This window comes from Balaenoptera borealis (assembly GCF_965194805.1).
Source record: "Balaenoptera borealis genome assembly, chromosome: 4".
In the NCBI taxonomy this organism is placed as follows: domain Eukaryota; kingdom Metazoa; phylum Chordata; class Mammalia; order Artiodactyla; family Balaenopteridae; genus Balaenoptera; species Balaenoptera borealis.
Window position 1 is genome coordinate 145,503,270 of NC_138861.1, and position 18,414 is coordinate 145,521,683.

The 18,414-nt window shown below is 43.0% G+C and overlaps 1 long non-coding RNA gene across 1 annotated transcript in view; it reads left to right on the forward strand.

Annotated features, from left to right (window-relative positions):
* LOC309627694 overlaps nucleotides 1–18,414 on the forward strand; it is a 145,281-nt gene that overhangs the window by 62,813 nt on the left and 64,054 nt on the right. The gene's annotated exons all lie outside the window — the stretch shown is intronic.

The following is an 18,414-nucleotide window of genomic DNA, read 5'->3' on the forward strand; positions in this document are numbered from 1 at the left end:
TCGTTGCAGTGTGCAGGCTTCTCATTGCGGTGGCTTCTCTTGTTGCAGAGCACATGCTCTAGGCGTGCAGGCTTCAGTAGTTGTGGCACGCGGGCTCACTAGTTGTGGCACGTGGGCTCTAGAGTACAGGCTCAGTAGTTGTGGTGCACAGGCTTAGTTGCTCCTCGGCATGTGGGATCTTCCCGGACCAGGACTCGAAACCCTGTCCCCTGCATTGGCAGGCAGATTCTTAACCACTGTGCCACCAGGGAAGCCCCTTGAAGGATATTTAGATGTCGCAGTCGAAGCATCTTTCTGCGGTTTGAAATGTCTCTGATGATGTCATCAGTGTGCAGGTAAACTTTCTAAGTGGCTCACACAGCAATAGGCAGGGAGATTATCTAAACATGGGCTATTGTGATGATCTCTCTTAAATGTATATCAAGTATTCAGCTTCAGTTTGCAGGGCTTCAAGAAAAGGGCAGCTTTAGTTCTCAATGATTCCAAGCCAAAAGTGGGAGAAAAATTGGAAATGTTAGTTTGCAGAGTTATAGCCAAATAGTTGAGTAGAAAAATTCAGGATCCAGTCCAGTTTATAGGTGGATAAACAAAACCTCAAAGACAATTAATTACAATCTAATATTCATAGCTGAGTGTTATACTTCCTGCTGAAACTGAAACCAAGCAGCACCCTGTGGGGCTCCTGGGTATGGAAGGCTTTCACAGAGTTGCTAATCAGGGAAGGGAGGGGGTGCAGAAACAAGGAAGGAGCAGCCCAGAAAGTGCAGCCTTGGGGCAGGGTCCTGGTTCTACTTCAAGGGATATACATGACAATATCTTTGAGCTCCTTACAGAACTAAAACCCCCAACAAGTGCAAGATGTTAGCATTCTTCATTCCAGATTAAAGGAACCAGAGAAGCTCTTCAAGAAACCACCTCAGGCCAGATTAAAGGAGTGTAGGCCCTTCACACACCCTAATCCTTATCAGCAACCCTGCCTTTGAACCATTGCTAGAAAACTGCTCAACAAATCCTCCCAGGTTGGAACACACAGTTATTGAGGGGCATGAGTTTCCTGTGTTCCCCCTTTGCCTGGCAAAGCAACAAAGCTATTCTTTTCTACTTCACCCCAAACTGTGTCTCTGAGATTCAATTCGGCACCTGTGCACAGAGGCCGAGCTTTCAGCACCAATTCCAAGTTGGCAAGGGCTCTGATTCACAGTCATTCAGGGATCCAGGCTAACTGAGTCTCCGCCATCGTTAGTACATTGCTTTTCAAGTCACTCTGGCCATCACTGCAAAGGCCCATTCAGCTCCTGACACGAGGGAAGACGGAACATGAAGGAAAGCACATGGCATATTTTTTGGACAAGGCTTGGAAGTAGCACACATCCTTCCTGCTCATACTCCATCGGAAAACTTAGTCACTTGGCTCTATCTACCTCCTGGGGAGACTGAGAAATGCTATGAAGCTGGGAACCCAAATGGTAGTGAAACAGGAGGGAAGGGGGCAGGGCACAACCTTTAAAAGAATGACATAGCCTTAGGACACGACATAAATGGTTAGAACCAATTAGGCCCAAGATGGCAGATAAGACTTCCACTGGACCTTGAGCCTCAGTATACTCTCATGGTAGCACATCAGCATGCTAAATGACACACCCACAGGCGCCATGACAGTTCCAAGGCCAACCATAAAAGGTCAACAAGTGGGCAGTAGCCCAATTCCTGGAAATCCCCACCCCATCCCCAAAATAGCTGGAATATTCCTCCCACTCATTAGCTTATGAAATTACCCACCCCTATAAAAACTGACAACCCCATACCCTGGTGCCTCTCTTGCCTTCTGAGATGGCCCACACTCTGTCTGTGGAGTGTGTGTTTCTCTCTAAATAAATCCACTTCTTACCTATCACTTTGTCTCTCACTGAATTCTTTCTGCGATGAGACATCAAGAAAGTGAGTTTCATTAAGTCCTGAGACCAGGTGTGTCATCTCAGTTAAAAGAACGTGGGTTCCACATCTTCTTTATTCATTCATCTGTCGATGGACATTTAGGTTGGTTCCATGTCCTGGCTATTGTAAATAGTGCTGCAATGAACACTGGGGTGCATGTGTCTTTTTGAATTATGGTTTTTCAGGGTATATGCCCAGTAGTGGGATTGCTGGGTCGTACGGTAGTTCTATTTTTAGTTTTTTAAGGAACCTCCATACTGTTCTCCATAGTGGCTGTATCAATTTACATTCCCACCAACAGTGCAGGAGGGTTCCCTTTTCACCACACCCTTTCCAGCATTTATTGTTTCTAGAGTTTTTGATAATGGCCATTCTGACTGGCTTGAGGTGACACCTCATTGTAGTTTTTACTTGCATTTCTCTAATAATTAGTGATGTTGAGCATCTTTTCATGTGCTTCTTGGCCATCTGTATGTCTTCCTTGGTGAAATGTCTATTTAAGTCTTCCACCCATTTTTTAATTGGATTGTTTGTTTCTTTGATGTAGACATAGGGAATGGACTTGAGGACATGGGGTGGGAGGGGGAAGCTGGGACGAAGTGAGAATAGCAGGGACATACATTCACTACCGAATGTAAAATAGTTAGCTAGTGGGAAGCAGCAGCATAGCACAGGGAGATCAGCTCGGTGCTTTGCGATGACCTAGAGGGGTGGGATAGGGAGGATGGGAGGGAGGCTCAAGAGGGAGGAGATATGGGGACATATGTATGCATATGGCTGATTCACTTTGGTGTACAACAGAAACTAACACAGTATTGTGAAGCAATTATACTCCAATAAAGATCTATTAAAAAAAAAAAAAAAAAAAGAATCTGGGTTCAAGTCCCAATGTGAGTTGCAGGGTTTCAGCGCCATGCCTTGCCAAAACTCAGGGTGCTGTTGCTTAAGAAGAAGGGGAGAATGCATAGACATTCTGAGACAGGCATTGTTAAAACCATTCTATAGTTGAGGAAACTGAAGCTCAGACTGGTTAAATAACCTGCCTGCCCAAACTCATGCAGTTTCTACATGTTAGAGCTGGAACTCCACCTCTGCTCTATCTCATTCCAAAGCCAGTGTACTTTCCAGCACCCATACTAACCTGGCTCACTCAGCACGCGAGTTTGATCCTCAGCAACGTGCCAGGAGATTCTTTGAAGCCACACAATAAATACAGCACATCTTTTATGTGCACACATTTCACTCCATGATTTAGGAATAAAACAAGTTTACTTAAGACAAACATTATGGTGTAGAGGGCCAAACTGCACTGATTTCTATGATAAAACAGGAGACTTGAAAGAAATTTTACATGTTAGTCCCTGTAGATGAAGCAAAGCTTGGGAAGCCCCTCATCACCCTGCACTGTCCCCATCACACTCTCCTGCTCCTTGTTATACGGTGACTGTACTCACTGCTGTTTTCTAGCCTTATCACCAATCGCAGGGTTTAACTATACTTGGAACCTATAGCCTTCTAGACCCCAGCAGTACTCACTTTTTTTTTTCATGAATTTTTATTGGAGTATAGTTACTTTACAATGTTCTGTTAGCTTCTACTGCACAGCAAGATGAATCAGCCATACATAAGTACTCACTTCTTTAAATTTATTTGTTTATTTATTTTTGGCTGCACTGGGTCTTTGTTGTTGGGTCTTCGTTGCTGCGCGCAGGCTTTCTCTAGTTGCGGCGAGCAGGGGTTACTCTTCATTGCAGTGCGCGGGCTTCTCATTGCGGTGGCTTCTCTTCTTGTGGAGCACAGGCTCCAGATGTGCAGGGTTCAGTAGTTGTGGCACGTGGGCTCAGTAGTTGCGGCTCGCAGGCTCTAGAGCACAGGCTCAGTAGTTGTGGTGCACGGGCTTAGTTGGAATGTGGGATCTTCCCGGACCAGGGCTCAAACCCGTGTCCCCTGCATTGGCAGGCAGATTCTCAACCACTGCGCCACCAGGGAAGCCCCAGTACTCACTTCTTATAGTATAGTATCAATATCACAGGCTGCCAATTGATTTAAAAACAACAACAGCAACAAAAAAATACTTTGATTTTTAATAGAAATGTTCTGATACTTTTAAAAGTTTGAAAATGGCTGGTGATCCCATTTTGGATAGAGTCCCTATGTAATAATATTGTAGTTGCTGCTACAAAATATAATTTCCCAGTCAGTTCACACAGGTTTAAGGATATCTGCTGATTTGCAAGAAAGGGTCTCAGTTCTGATATAAATAATTCTATGTGGCCCTGAGGGCACACAGTCTTAACTCATGATGATGTTTATAGCCCAGCAGTTCCTTTGATGCTAAGCTTCCAGACAGTTTCCTGCAGATAGATGTTTCTTTTCATTGTGGAGCTTCACGTGGCTGGTAAGATCCTATTATGGTGTCTGCTGGAAGGCTGTGGTTCAATTTTAAATCAAGCTTTGGTAGAATTACCAGTTTTGGTGTGTGCCCCCTATAGTTATTATACCAGTTAATGAAAAGTTTAAGAATACAATTTGCTTATATGGACACCAAGGGGGGAAAGCAGGGGGCAGGGAGGATGAATTGGGAAATTGGGATTGACATGTATACACTAATACGTATAAAATAGATAACTAACAAGAACCTGCTGTATAAAAAATCAAATCAAATCAAATTCCAAAAAAAAAAAAAATTTAAAAAAAAAAAAAGGAATACAATTTGGAGGACTATCAAATTGGTTCCAGACATCTGAGGGGTGGGTATGCAAATGAGTAGAAGATTTAGATACACACAAAAAAGATGTTTCCTTTTTTTTAAGGTATAGATGCAGAAGGCCTTATCAAACTATACCACAGTTTGATCATGAGATAAATTGGTTATTATTTACACGGACAAGTAGCTCAGAGATTGACTCTCTAACGTGAACAAAAAATCAGGTTGTTTAGTTTGCCCAAGTGCTAACACACTTTGTTAGGTGTGCTTAGGTTAGGTTAGCTTTGTTAGGTGACTGGATGGGGAAAAAGGAGAGGGAGTATCTGAAATATTAGACGGGGAATTTCATTTTCTAATAGTTTGGTCTTTAATAAACAGATGATATTTAAGCCAAACAAAAAAGTAAGATTGGGGCCATCACATTTTCTACACTGAAGGACAGAATATTTAGACATTGGGGAAAAAACGTCTACGAACATCCTAAAAGTCAAAGAACTTGTATCCTTTGGGACCTGGGACTCAGATTCCATGATGACCCTATGACTAACACGGTTCAGGCTAACTCAGCCAACCAGGATTTAGCAGAGGACAGGAAAATCATGAATTGCTTAGTACAGGTGAAGAAAAGCAGATCTCAAAAAAGGGGTTAAGAAAGGATCAGTTATAATTTACACATCTGATGATTGTAAATAGTGAATTTCATTGAATTTAAGAGACCATCTCCATTTCCAAGCTGTTAACATGTTAAGGGAAAAAAAAAATCAAACTTGTATCTTGTATCTTAGAATTGATGACACAAAGCTCTGTAGGTGAGGGCTGGACTGGGGAAACACATTTCCTTAACTGGGAAAGAAGCCAGAAAGAATTGTATGCAAAAACATAATGACAATTGTTTCAGGTTGGCAAAAATGTTGCTGGGACAAGTTTCAGAATTGGGTACGTGCTCAAGCACAAACTGGAGGCCAGGTTCCTTAGGAGCTCTGAGTGGGAGAATTGCTATTAGACAAGAGTCCATTAAGAAGAGGATCTGTATCGTATCTCTGTTCTAATTAAACTCCAAATTTCATTTAAAAAAAGAAAAAGAAAAAGGAGAGGAGGATCTGTATCACTACCTGGGCCCTGTGAAGTCTTTAGGTTGTACTGAAATATTCACACCTACCTCTAAGCCCAGGGCATTAGTGCTACAGAGATATCCAAGGGAAAACTTTTTAACTGGTTTCTTATTCCAAAAAAATATCTTCAGGGAAGTGTGGAATCCACGTGGTCATTAAACCAATTGGTATGTTGTAGGTTTTTTTGTTTGTTTGTTTTGTTTTGTTTTGTTTTGTTTTGTTTTTGGCTGCGTTGGGTCTTCGTTGCTGCACACGGGCTTTCTCTAGTTGTGGTGAGCGGGGGCTACTTTTCTTTGCGGTGCACGGGCTTCTCATTGTTGTGGCTTCTCTTGTTGTGGAGCACGGGCTCTAGGCACATGGGCTTCAGTAGTTGTGGCTCGCAGGCTTCAGTAGTTGTGGCGCACGGGCTTAGTTGCTCCGGGCATGTGGGCATCTTCCCGGACCAGGGATTGAACCCGTGTCGCCTGCAATGGCAGGAGGATTCTTAACCACTGCACCACCAGGGAAGTCCCTGTTGTAGGTTTTTAAATTTTTATCTTATTTTATTTTTTATTGTTAAGGGTTTCACAGATGGACACTGGAGATTTAAATCAATTTTGGTTGCCATGGTAGGCTTTGGATTCTGTCAGCTGGAGACTGATAACTCTAGTCAAAAGGATTCTATTCTATCATGTTTATATTCATAATTACAGTATAATATTTTCTCTGCTTATTTATTTACATTCTGAATGACTGGCTTTGGACTATTGGTTTTTTTTTTTAATTGAATGAAATATTCTTTAAATTCTATAGTGCTTTAAAATTTTCAAAAGTTTCACACACATGATTTCATATAATCCCATAATAATGGACTATTTGTTTTAACATTTTACATTTTCAATCCTGTCAGTTACCTGTATGACCAAGACAGTCTATATTTTGCTACTTCACTATCAATAAAGAGGAGCTCTGCTTAACAACAGAGCCATGCAACCTGAAGCCTGGAGGATAGAATGTTCTTGATTATACAGCTGCCTGCATTGTTGTGAGGGTAAAGGAATAGATACCTGTGATAGCAAGCCCAAGGTGGCATCCCAACTCTCTCTGCCCTGCTATACAACACAGAATCTCTGGTCCAGGGCTTCCCTGGTGGTGCAGTGGTTAAGAATTCGCCTGCCAATTCAGGGGACACGGGTTCGAGCCTTGGTCCGGGAAGATCCTACATGCCACGGAGCAACTAAGCCCGTGCGCCACAACTACTGAGCCTGCGCTCTAGAGCCCGTGACCCACAAATACTGAGCCCACATGCTGCAACTACTGAAGCCTGCGCGCCTAGCCCGAGCTTTGCAACAACAGAAGCCACCGCAGTGAGAAGCCCGCGCACCGCAATGAAGAGTAGCCCCCGCTCACCGCAGCTAGAGAAAGAAAGCCCGCGAGCAGCAACGAAGACCCAACGCAGCCAAAAATAACTAAATAAAATAAATTTATTAAAAAAAAGAAAAAGAATCTCTCGTCCAATTTCTATAGAGAGAAGACGACCCTGAAGAGAATGTTGACTGGGTAGGGTAAGACCTGGAAATTTAAGGAAGTTTGGACTCTATAGACAAAGTAACAGGGTGAAACTGCGGGTTATTCAACAGAGTATAATTAAAAAATAAATAAATAAAATAAAATAAAAGGGGACCTCCCTGGTGGTCCAGTGGTTAAGACTCTGTGCTTCCACTGCAGGGGGTATGGGTTCGATCCCTGGTCGGGGAACTAAGATCCCCCATGCTGCACATGGCACGGCCAAAAAAAGAAAAAGTATAATATAATTGGAAATAGGATTTCAGGAAATTGGTCTGGCTGTCATGGTATAGAAAATGGACAAGAGTAAATAGGGAGCTTACTGTTTAAAAACAGGTGCACACAAAAACAAAACAGCAACATAGATGAATCAGAAAGTATACTATGAGATGATGTAATGCTAAAAGGAATTTTCCAAAAGCAATAATATTGCCTAACACCTACCATGTGGTAGACTCTACGGCTGAGTGTATTTCCAGTATCTCCTCTAACCCTAACAATTGTCAACAATTGTAATTAGGTATGGCAGCTCCCATTATACAGATGAAAAAAGTAGTTTGGTGAAATTATGTAACTTTCCCATTGTCACTCAGTTTCTGAGTAGTAAAATTGGGATTCAAATCCAGACCTAATTCCAAGGCCATTGTTCTTTCCAAAATACCAAACTGTCATACTCTAAAAACTACAAAATATTGTTGAAAGAAATTAAAGAATACCTAAATAAATGGAAAGATATCCCATGTTCATTGATCAGAAGACTTAATATTGTTAAAAAGGCAAGCCTACCCAAACTGATCTATAGATTCAATATGTTCTTATCAAAATCCCAGCTGGCTTTTTGGCAGAAATTGATAAGTTGATCTTAAAATTCATATAGAAATTCAAGGGACCTAGAACACACTCTTTTTTTTCTTTTTTAAGCTCAACACTCACACCCCTCCCCTCCCCACTGGGGTCAAGGGAGTGACCCCCACCCACTATATAGGCACATATCCAGGTCAAGACTGGCTAACTGATTTTACAGTAATGTCCTTGGGCACAAAGAAATTTCAGATATTTGCTGGTTTGGACTGACACCTTCTCTGGTTCGATGGAGACATTCCCACCCAAACCAAGACTACCTTGGAGTTCTCTAAGGCCCTGCTCAAAGAAATAATTCCTTGGTTTGGGGTCCCTAAGTCTATCCAGAGTCACAGTGGGTCCACCTTTGTTTCCCAAATTACTAAAGGAGTCTCTAGAGCCCCAGGAATTAAATGGGGTTTACACTCGGAGACCACAATCCTCAGAAAAAGTAAAACAAATCAAACTCTCAAAAGAAACTCAGCCAAACTATGTCAAGACACTCATCAACCCTGGATCACCTTTCTCCCCATAGCACTTTTGAGAATGTGAATAGTCCTTAAAGGAAAACTCAGGTTGAGTCCATATGAGCTCATGTATGGGAGGCCCATTCCTGAAGGACCCAGCTCGAAGACCAACCTTAGGAATATGGACCAACAGAAATATACCTTACAGAGAGGGGAAATAATCAAAGCTTTACACACCTACAGGGATCCGGAACTGCCTTCCCCTTCTGACATCACTTTACATCCTTTCTCCCCTGGGGATTGGGTTTATTTGAAAACCTGGAAGGCTGGAAATCCACACGTTCAGTTAGACCCCAAGTGGACAGGCCACTACCTAGTAATCTTGACCACTCATTCTGCCTGATAATTACAGGACTTAACTCCGTGGGCCACCATACCAGAGTGAAGGCGTGCCTGAGGAAGAAGTTACTGAGCCAGCCACGCCTTACACCTGTGAACCTGTCATAGACCTTAAATTACTTTTCAAAAGGACAAGCTTACCAATAGATACGTGACGTGGTGGACAGGCTTAGTACTTGGCTTTGTCACCGCTCTTGCCTTACTTGGCTTCTGCTGTTCTGTGAAAGCCCCTCCTTCTGGCAAACATCTCTGTCCATGCTGGGTATGGGGGATATTAATACTGGAAGCAGGATGAGTGGCCATTATTGTCTATTCTTTCTTATCTTTTCTGCTGTCTTACAACCGTCCACGTGGAATGGGAATTCAATGCAATAGTAAATTTCTCAAGCATTAGAGCCCGTGGACAAAATCTATCCCGGTGCTACATCTGTCACCCCCGCTCACAAAGTGGCACCTATGGATTAAACATATTACACTTTACCCCTAAAAGTGACCACCTCACTCTCACTTTGGCTAACAGGTCTGCTAAAGCTAACCCTCTTGAAGTTCACATCCCGTCCCTAACACAGCTCCCCTGCTTGGACCTCACCCCTCACATTAACATCTCTAACGAATACAAAGCACTCACTCTGAAGTGCGCCCCTGTCAATAGTCCCTGCAAAGGGTAGGAACTTGTGATGCCGAAAGCTCAACCTCTTTGCCCTGGTGCCGAATCGAATCTCGGAGACAAAGAGTTTTGGGTGAAGTAGAAAAGGAGAGCTTTATTGCTTTGCCAGGCAAAGGGGGACACGGCAGCCTCCTGCCTTGAAAAACTATGTGCCCCTGGAATACAATATTGAAAAGGAAGGACATATTTAAAGGATTCACACTTTCCAGTATCAAAACTTACCACAAAGCTACTGCAATCAAGACAGTCTGGCACTAGCAAAATGACAGACATATAAATCAAGGGAATACAACTGAGAGTCCAGAAATAAACCTGTACATTCATGGTCAAATGATTTTCAACAAGAGTGCCAAGACAATTTAAAGTTGGACCCTTACCTAACACCATATACAAAAATTAACTCAAAATGTGTTATAGATCTAAATATAAGAGCTAAAACTACAAAGCTCTTAGAAGAAAATATAGGAGTAAATCTTTATGACCTTGAGTTTAGGCAATGGTTTCTTAGGTATGACACCAACCGCACAAGTGACAAAAAAATAAATACATTTGACTTTATGAAAATTTAAAACATTTGTGTTTTAAATAACACCATCTAGAAACTCAAAAGACAACCCACATAATAGGAGAAAACATGTGCAAATCATATATCTCAAAACCACTTTCTATTCAGAATATATGCAATACAACTCAATAATAAAAAGATAAATAATCCAATGTTTTTTTTTTTTTTTTTGGCTGCGCTACACACACTTGTGGGATCTCAGTTCCCAGGGATTAAACCCCGGGGCCACAGGCAGTGAAAGCCCAGAATCCTAATCAATAGGCCAGGAAACTTCCCAATCCAATCTTTTTAAATGGGCAAAAATCTGAATAGACATTTTTCCAAACATTATTAATCATTAGGTAAATGTAAATCAAAAGCACAATGAGATACCGCTTTGCACCTACTAGCTAGGATGGTTATAAACAAATAGATACTAACAACTGCTGGTGAGTATGGGCAGAACTGGGAACACTCCTACATTGCAGGTGGGAATATAAAATAGTGCAGTTGCTTTGGAAAACAGTCGGACAGTCCCTCAAAAGGTTAAACATAAAAGTTACCGTAGGACCTAGCAATTCCAGCCTTAAGTTTATACCCAAGAGAAATGAAATCATATGTCCACACAAAAACTTATACACAAATGTTCACAGCAGCATTATTCATAATAGCCAAAATGTGAAAACAACTCAAATATACCAACCGATTAATGGATAAGTAACTTGTGGTCATCCCTAAAATAGAATATTATTTGGTCATGAAGAGGAGTGAAATACTGATTCATGCTATAATGTCAATGAATCTTGGAAACATTATACTATGCGAAAGAAAGCAGCCACAGAAGACCACATATTGGGCTTCCCTGGTGGGACAGTGGTTAAGAATCCACCTGCCAATGCAGAGGACACAGGTTCGAACCCTGGTCTGGGAAGATCTCACATGCCACGGAGCAACTAAGCCCGTGCGCCACAACTACTAAGCCTGTGCTCTAGAGTCTGTGTGCAAACTCTTATCAACTGTGCTTTTCCTGGTAACCTCCCATAACTGACTCTCCCTACCCTTAACATCATCTTTCGTCTTTAGCTGAGGATGGTATTTAGAATAAGGTCTTTGGCCCTTTTGGCAAGTTAATGTTTTTTTCTGGGTCTCTCGCATGTATTATTAAGTTTGGTTTGATTTTCTCCTGTTAATCTGTCCCATGTCAATATAATTCTTAGACCAGCCAGAAGAACCTAAGACTACAGAGGAAATTTTCTTCCCCCCAACAACAGAAAGTAGATTCATAGTTGCCCAGGGATGGAGGATTTGCAGAGAAATGAGGAGTGACTGCTAATATCTATGGCACTTCCTCTTAGGTTTATCAAAATGTTTTAAAATTTACTGTCCTGATGGTTGCACAATTTTGCAAATGTATTCAAAACCATTGAGGGCTTCCCTGGTGGTGCAGTGGTTAAGAATCTGCCTGCCAATGCAGGGGACACAGGTTCGAGCCCTGGTCAGAGAAGATCCCACATGCCGCGGAGCAACAAAGCCCGTGCACCACAACTACTGAGCCTGCACTCTAGAGCCCGCGAGCCACAACTACTGAGCCCGCATGCCACAACTACTGAGCCCGTGTGCCACAACTACTGAGGCCCGTGCGCCTAGAGCCCGTGCTCCGCAACAAGAGAAGCCCGCGCACCACAACGAAGAGTAGCCCCCACTTGCCGCAACTAGAGAAAGCCTGTGCACAGCAACGAAGACCCAACACAGCCAAAAATAAATAAATAAATAAATATATTAAAAAAAAATACTCACGTTAGAATCAAGTAAATCAAGTGATTGTGCTAACTTCTAATTTTTAACCAGTTTATAGATGACCAGTCAAGAAAATTAGAAAAATGTATCCAAATAGTTGGGGGGACAGTGAAGGAGCCAACCTTCAAAGATAATCACTATTTTTTTTTTTAATTAATTAATTTATTTTTGGCTGTGTTGGGTCTTCGTTTCTGTGCGAGGGCTTTCTCTAGTTGCGGTGAGCGGGGGTCACTCTTCATCGCGGTGTGCGGGCCTCTCACCGTCGCGGTCTCTCTTGTTGCGGAGCACGGGCTCCAGACGCGCAGGCTCAGTAGTTGTGGCTCACGGGCCTAGTTGCTCCGCAGCATGTGGGATCTTCCCAGACCAGGGCTCGAACCCGTGTCCCCTGCATTGGCAGGCAGAGTCTCAACCACTGCACCACCAGGGAAGCCCCAAAGATAATCATTATTAATATTTTGGAGTGTTTTCTTCCAATAATCATGCATCATAGTTTTTTCTTCACATAACACTATATTATAAGCCTATCTCCACGTCATCAGGTAGTTTGTTTGTTTGTTTTTGGATGCACCACGCAGCGGGTGGGATCTTAGTTCCCCGACCAGGGATTGAACTTGGCCCTCGGCAGTGAGAGCATGGAGTCCTTACCACTGGACCGCCAGGGAGTTCCCCAGATAGTTTTTTGTAAACGTTATTTAATGCCCATGGAGGTGTCATGATGTATTTAACCATTACCCTATCACTGACTGGTTCCTGTTTTCCGCTATCTTAATGGGGGGAAAGGATTAATATCTTTATACAGAAAGCATTTTGGTATTTAGGATTATTTCCTTGGATAGATTCTGATTCCTAAGAAGTAGAGTTAATGAAACAAAGGACATGACCATTTCATAGCATTTTCCCCAAAAGTTGTACCAGTTTATTTATACTGAGAAGTGATAAAGTTAAGTTATATATTGGGACCCACAGAATGGAGGCACCCCCAGTGACCCTACACATGTCACAAATCTAGACCTAAGTCAGCCTGCACTTACCCCAAATGCCTCACTGTCAAGGGAACTGAACAAACACCAAACACTGTCCTCCAAGTCAGCTTTAGCCAGCTCACCTTACCCGAGAAAACAGGACTTGCCAGCCTTACAAGGAAATTCCCAACCTCCAGGCCAATCATGCCCTGTTTCTGCTTGCTCTTTCTAAAGCTCTGTACAAATCTTGCCCAAAATCCCTCCAGAAGAAGGCCCCACTGCTTGAGAAGCACTGTCCTCCCCCAAGCAATGGGTTATTTTCCCTTGAATAAAGGATCTCAAACGTATAAGTAAATGGTTTTAGTTTGGTCATTTGACAGTGTGCTACAAAGTGTGATTTAAGACCTGGAATTTATGTTACGTCTTCATCTCTGAAGTATTTATTTATTGCTCATTGTCTCTATACTCCTGTTAGAATATAAGCTCCACAAGGGCAGGAATCTTGGTTTACTGGTATATCTCAAGCATCTAAACAGTGCCTGGCATATAGGAGACATTCAAATATTTGTTTCAAGAACAAATGAAATAGGAAGAAGTTTGTTTTTTAATCATGATTATGTAGTCCCAATGGCAAGATTTAATCGCAGGTTACAACAGAACTGACAAGTGAATATGTCCCTATGCCCATCTCATTCTCTGGTATTATTTATCATGACACAATTTAAGCTTGAATCACTTATTGCATGTCTACTTCAGATATAAAAGTTGCATTCCTTAGTTCTTATGTGTAAGAGAAACTGCTAGTTACCAATCTGATTTCAGGTTCTCTTGCTATCTTGAAGAGCATATACTCGACTAGAAGACCACATTTCTAATCTCCCTTGCAGACAGGTTGTGGTCAGATAATTATTAAGATATATATGGAAATTGTTGGAATTCCTTCTAGAAAAGATCTTTGAAATGGGAACAAATCGCTGATGCGGTCCCTTGTTTTCCTTCTTCTGCTTCCTGCCTAGAATGCAGACATGATAGTTCCAACAGCCCTGCCGTATACAATGAGGTAAATTTAAGGATGGAATCTCTGGGCTTCCCTGGTGGCGCAGTGGTTAAGAATCCGCCTGCCAAGGCAGGGGACACAGGTTTGAGCCCTGGTCGGGGAAGATCCCACATGCCGCGGACCAACTAAGCCCGTGCGCCACAACTACTGAAGCCCGCACGCCTGGAGCCCGTGCTCCGCAACAAGAGAAGCCACCGCAATGAGAAGCCCGCGCACCGCAAGGAAGAGCAGCCCCCGCCCGCCGCAACTAGAGAAAGCCCGTGTGCAACAAGGAAGACCCAACGCAGCCAAAAATAAATAATAAATAAATAAATAAATTTATTAAAAAAAAAAACAAAACACTTCCTCAGTTTTGCTGTTCAGGGTGATGCTGCTTTGGGAAAGATCCCCGGTGTTCTCCTTACTTGCTGTAAGTGATAATAAATGCTTCCTGCTCCCAATGTGCAGCTTGGTTGTGTCTACTGTCTCGACACCCACGGAGAGGAGAAACCAGTTTTGGGGTAACAGGACCATAGGTGGCAGTGCAATTATAAGAGTTTGGTAAGGCCGTGGGGAGTTCCCCAGCCAAGTTCACCCCTCACTCCCTGTCTCGCAGGAACGTACCTGCCTCACTGTTCCCATCGTGCTCAGCTGTGGGCTGGGCCCACTTTATGAGAAGCAAGGCCCCGACTCCACAGCGGTGATGGGTGTCAGAGCAAAGCCACGTAGGGCATGGATCAATCATACCTTTGCAGTCCCAGTGAGACGTCTGAGAGCCACATTCTCCTGGTTCAGGATACCTGATGATCCTCTGAAAAGACACCTGGAACAGTGTTACCGTCTGAGAAAAAGGTATATAACAAGTGAAAAAACTCCAACAGAGTGTAACATACATTTTTGAATGAATTTCTTTAATAAATATAAAAATACGCTCAAAGCAATTGGGATTTTTCTGCATTTTTAAATATGTTAAAGATGATATCACTTCAGTTAGAAGTGAAGAATCATTTATAGTGATAGAATTAGAGACCTCATTACTTTGTTTTGTTTTGACTATTCATTGACTGATGTACTTCTGGGCTTTGACAGTGCTATGGACTGAAATGTGTCGCCCCACCCAATTCCTATTTTGAATCCTAACCCCCAATATGACTATATTTGGAGATAAGGTTTTCAAGAAGGTAACTAAGGTTAAATGAGGTCATAAGGGTAGGGCCCTAATCCAGTAGGATAGGTGGCCTTAGAAGAAGAGGAAGAGAGAGAGATTTCCCTTCCCCTCATGCTCATATATGTGTATATCTATGTATGTGTGTATACATATATGTGTACACATGTGTATATAGCTTCACTTCAGACAGCTGAAGTTAGACGTTAACAAAGGAACTAGTGAAACTGTTGGACAAACAGCAGTGCTAAGCAGAAAGTCTCAACAGGAGAAAAACTACAACCTCCATGTTTCTTAGCTCCTTCTCCTCAATTTCTATTTTGAGGTTGCTCCAATCTTCAGGGAAAAAAGACTCACCTGGTTCTTTATGCCATTGTTCTTTCATCGGTCTCCTGCCTTCCAGCCTCGCTGACCACTGCCACTTGCTTTCCACCACCACGGCCGACCTACAACTGTTCACGTAGAGTGGCCTTCCCGTTGTCAAATCCAAAGGATCCACTCGCTGCCTTGACCTCTTGGGAGCATTCGCCACTGTTCTACCCTTGTAGAGACTTTTGGTTCCCTTACTTCGAAGATACCAGTCTCCCCCTGTTCTCCTTCTTTGATTAGGTTTCAAGTCTCTTCCCCTTCCAGCCATCCTTAAAGCTATGTGTTTCACAGGAATTTCATCCTTTAACACTTTTCTTCTCTCACTCAGAGACTTTTTGTGAGTGAGCTCATTATCCATGGCTTCAACTACTGGACCCTCAAACATGTCTGGCGCTGACTCTGCTATGAGCTCCCAGTCCTTAGTTTTATTTATCTACAAAGTGACTCCACCTGGGTGTTCCACGGGCGCATCTCAACGATATGTTCCCATCTTAACTCTCAGGGAGTGTCCTCCCTAAGAGGCATCTCCACCTGTTTTCCTTATTTGGTACCATCATCTACCAGTCACCCAGGTCATCTCTAGACTCTGTCCTCTCCTCCCTCACCCCCTGGATTTAATTTGTCACTCAACCCTGTAGTTTCTTTCTCCTTCATAGTTCTTAAACCCATCTCTTTTCCATCACTGCCCCCAATTTACTTGTTTGGGAGGTAGTATTGAGGGAGCCACAGGAATGTGCATCAGAATCACCTGTGTGGTTTTCTTTTTAAAGAAGTGTGCCTGTCCTGCCCCTCCTCCAGAGGTCCTGAACCGGCACGTCCTCTTCCTCACCACGCTATTCTCATTCTCCCCTGGTCTCCCATCCATCCTCCACACCGCTGACAGATTCTCTCTCCAAAAGGCAACCGTCAAAGTGCAACCTATCTGTCTTTTCAGAGGTTCCGCAGAACCTTCAGGATAAAGTCCAAACTCCTCAGAAAACCCTTGACACTTTGGTTCTTGCCCACAGCTTCCACCTCACCTCCTGCCACTCCCTTACAGGCACCCTGCACTCAAGCCTTATCGAAGTGCGCTACTTGCTGTTCCTGGAACATTCCTCCTTTCCTTCCCTTGCTGTTCTCAGTGGATCTCCTCCGTCAGCCCTTTCCGCCTAGAAGTCATCTTGTTCAAAAAGCCTCTCCTGACTTCTCCAGGCAGTTAGGTACTTCCTCTTCTGTGTTTCCACAGGACCTTGTTCATATCATGATTCTATATTTATTATTGGATGATTATAAGTATTTGTGTTTATACAGTGTCTCACCCACTAAGCTATGAGCACACTTTGTTCAGTTCTTTATCGTATGCCCTCATGTAGACACCCACACATAATGTGTACTCAACGAATGCTTACTGAATGAATTTTTGAAGTGAATAAAGTTTTAATTTACACTTTTCTGATTGATTAAAGTATACAGTATTTTTTTTCTTTTTCTTCTTTTTCTTTTTTTTTGGCCTCGCCGAGCGGCATGCTGGATCTTAGTTCCCTGACCAGGGATTGAACCCATGCCCCCTGCAATGGAAGCACGGAGTCTTAACCACTGGACCGCCAGGGAATTCCCATACAGTATTTAACATATAACAAAAATGAAACTACTGACCCACTTTCAGGACAGCATGCTCTTTGAATCCCTTTAATATTTATTTATTTGCCGCACCGTACTGTATGTGGGATCTTAGTTCCCCCGCCAGGGGTCGAACCTGTGCCCCTTGCAATGGAAGCACAAAGTCTTAACCACTGGACTGCCAGGGAAGTCCCTGAGTCCCTTTTAATAATGACAGTTTATATTCGAACAGTACTTCTGATTTTTCAAAGCACTTTTTTTTTAATAAATAATCTCACCACACTTTTTTTTTTTTTTTTTTTGGCTGAGTTGGGTCTTTGTTCTGGTGCGCGGGCTTCTCACTGCGGTGGCTTCTCTTGTTGCCGAGCACGGGCTCTAGGCGTGCGGGCTTCAGTAGTTGTGGCACGTGGGCTCAGTAGTTGCGGCACGCAGGCTCTAGAGCGCAGGCTCACTAGTTGTGGCACACGGGCTTAGTTGCTCTGTGGCATGTGGGATCTTCCCCGACCAGGGATCGAACCTGTGATCCCTTACATTGGCAGGCCGATTCTTAACCACTGCATCACCAGGCAAGTCCCTCAAAGCACTTTTCTTCCAACACTTTATTATGAATATTTCCAAACACATGGGAAAGAAAAAGAATTGTAAGTGAACTCCCATAGACCCTAGATTCTAATTCAACATTTTGCTGTATTTGCAAAACACTTTTTATAGGCTAGTTTTATCAGCACTTTTTATTTCACCTAGTGACTAAGGTATGATTCTGTCTGTTTTTATAGACTAAGACTAAGAGACTAAGAGATTTAATGATTTGCCAAGAAGCATATCTCCCAGGAGTTATGATCAACCTGTGCCAGCTGATGGCAACCACACCTTCCGGGCGTCAGATATATAGCCCAGGCCTGAACATACATTGAATATTCTCGGTAATGAAAAGCTTCCAATACCTCAAGACAGGAGAATCACCAGAACCATGGGAAATCCGGCAAGAAAACATTTCTAGGTCATAGATCATTCAGAGAGGAATCCAGTCTTGGGCCTCCCTCCCCCTCACCCCACTTCCCTTCCTGGTTAGTCATCGTTTCCTGCCCAAATCTAGCTGAGATATTTCTTCCATTCATTCTTTTCCAGTACTAGATGCAAGTCTAGAATAACTTTTTTATCAGCTGACCTACTTCTCCCTCTTGCCTTTTCACATGCCTGAGATACATGACCTCAAGGAAACCACGGCCCTAAATCATATCCTTGCGCAGCTCACAAAACCGCTCACTGT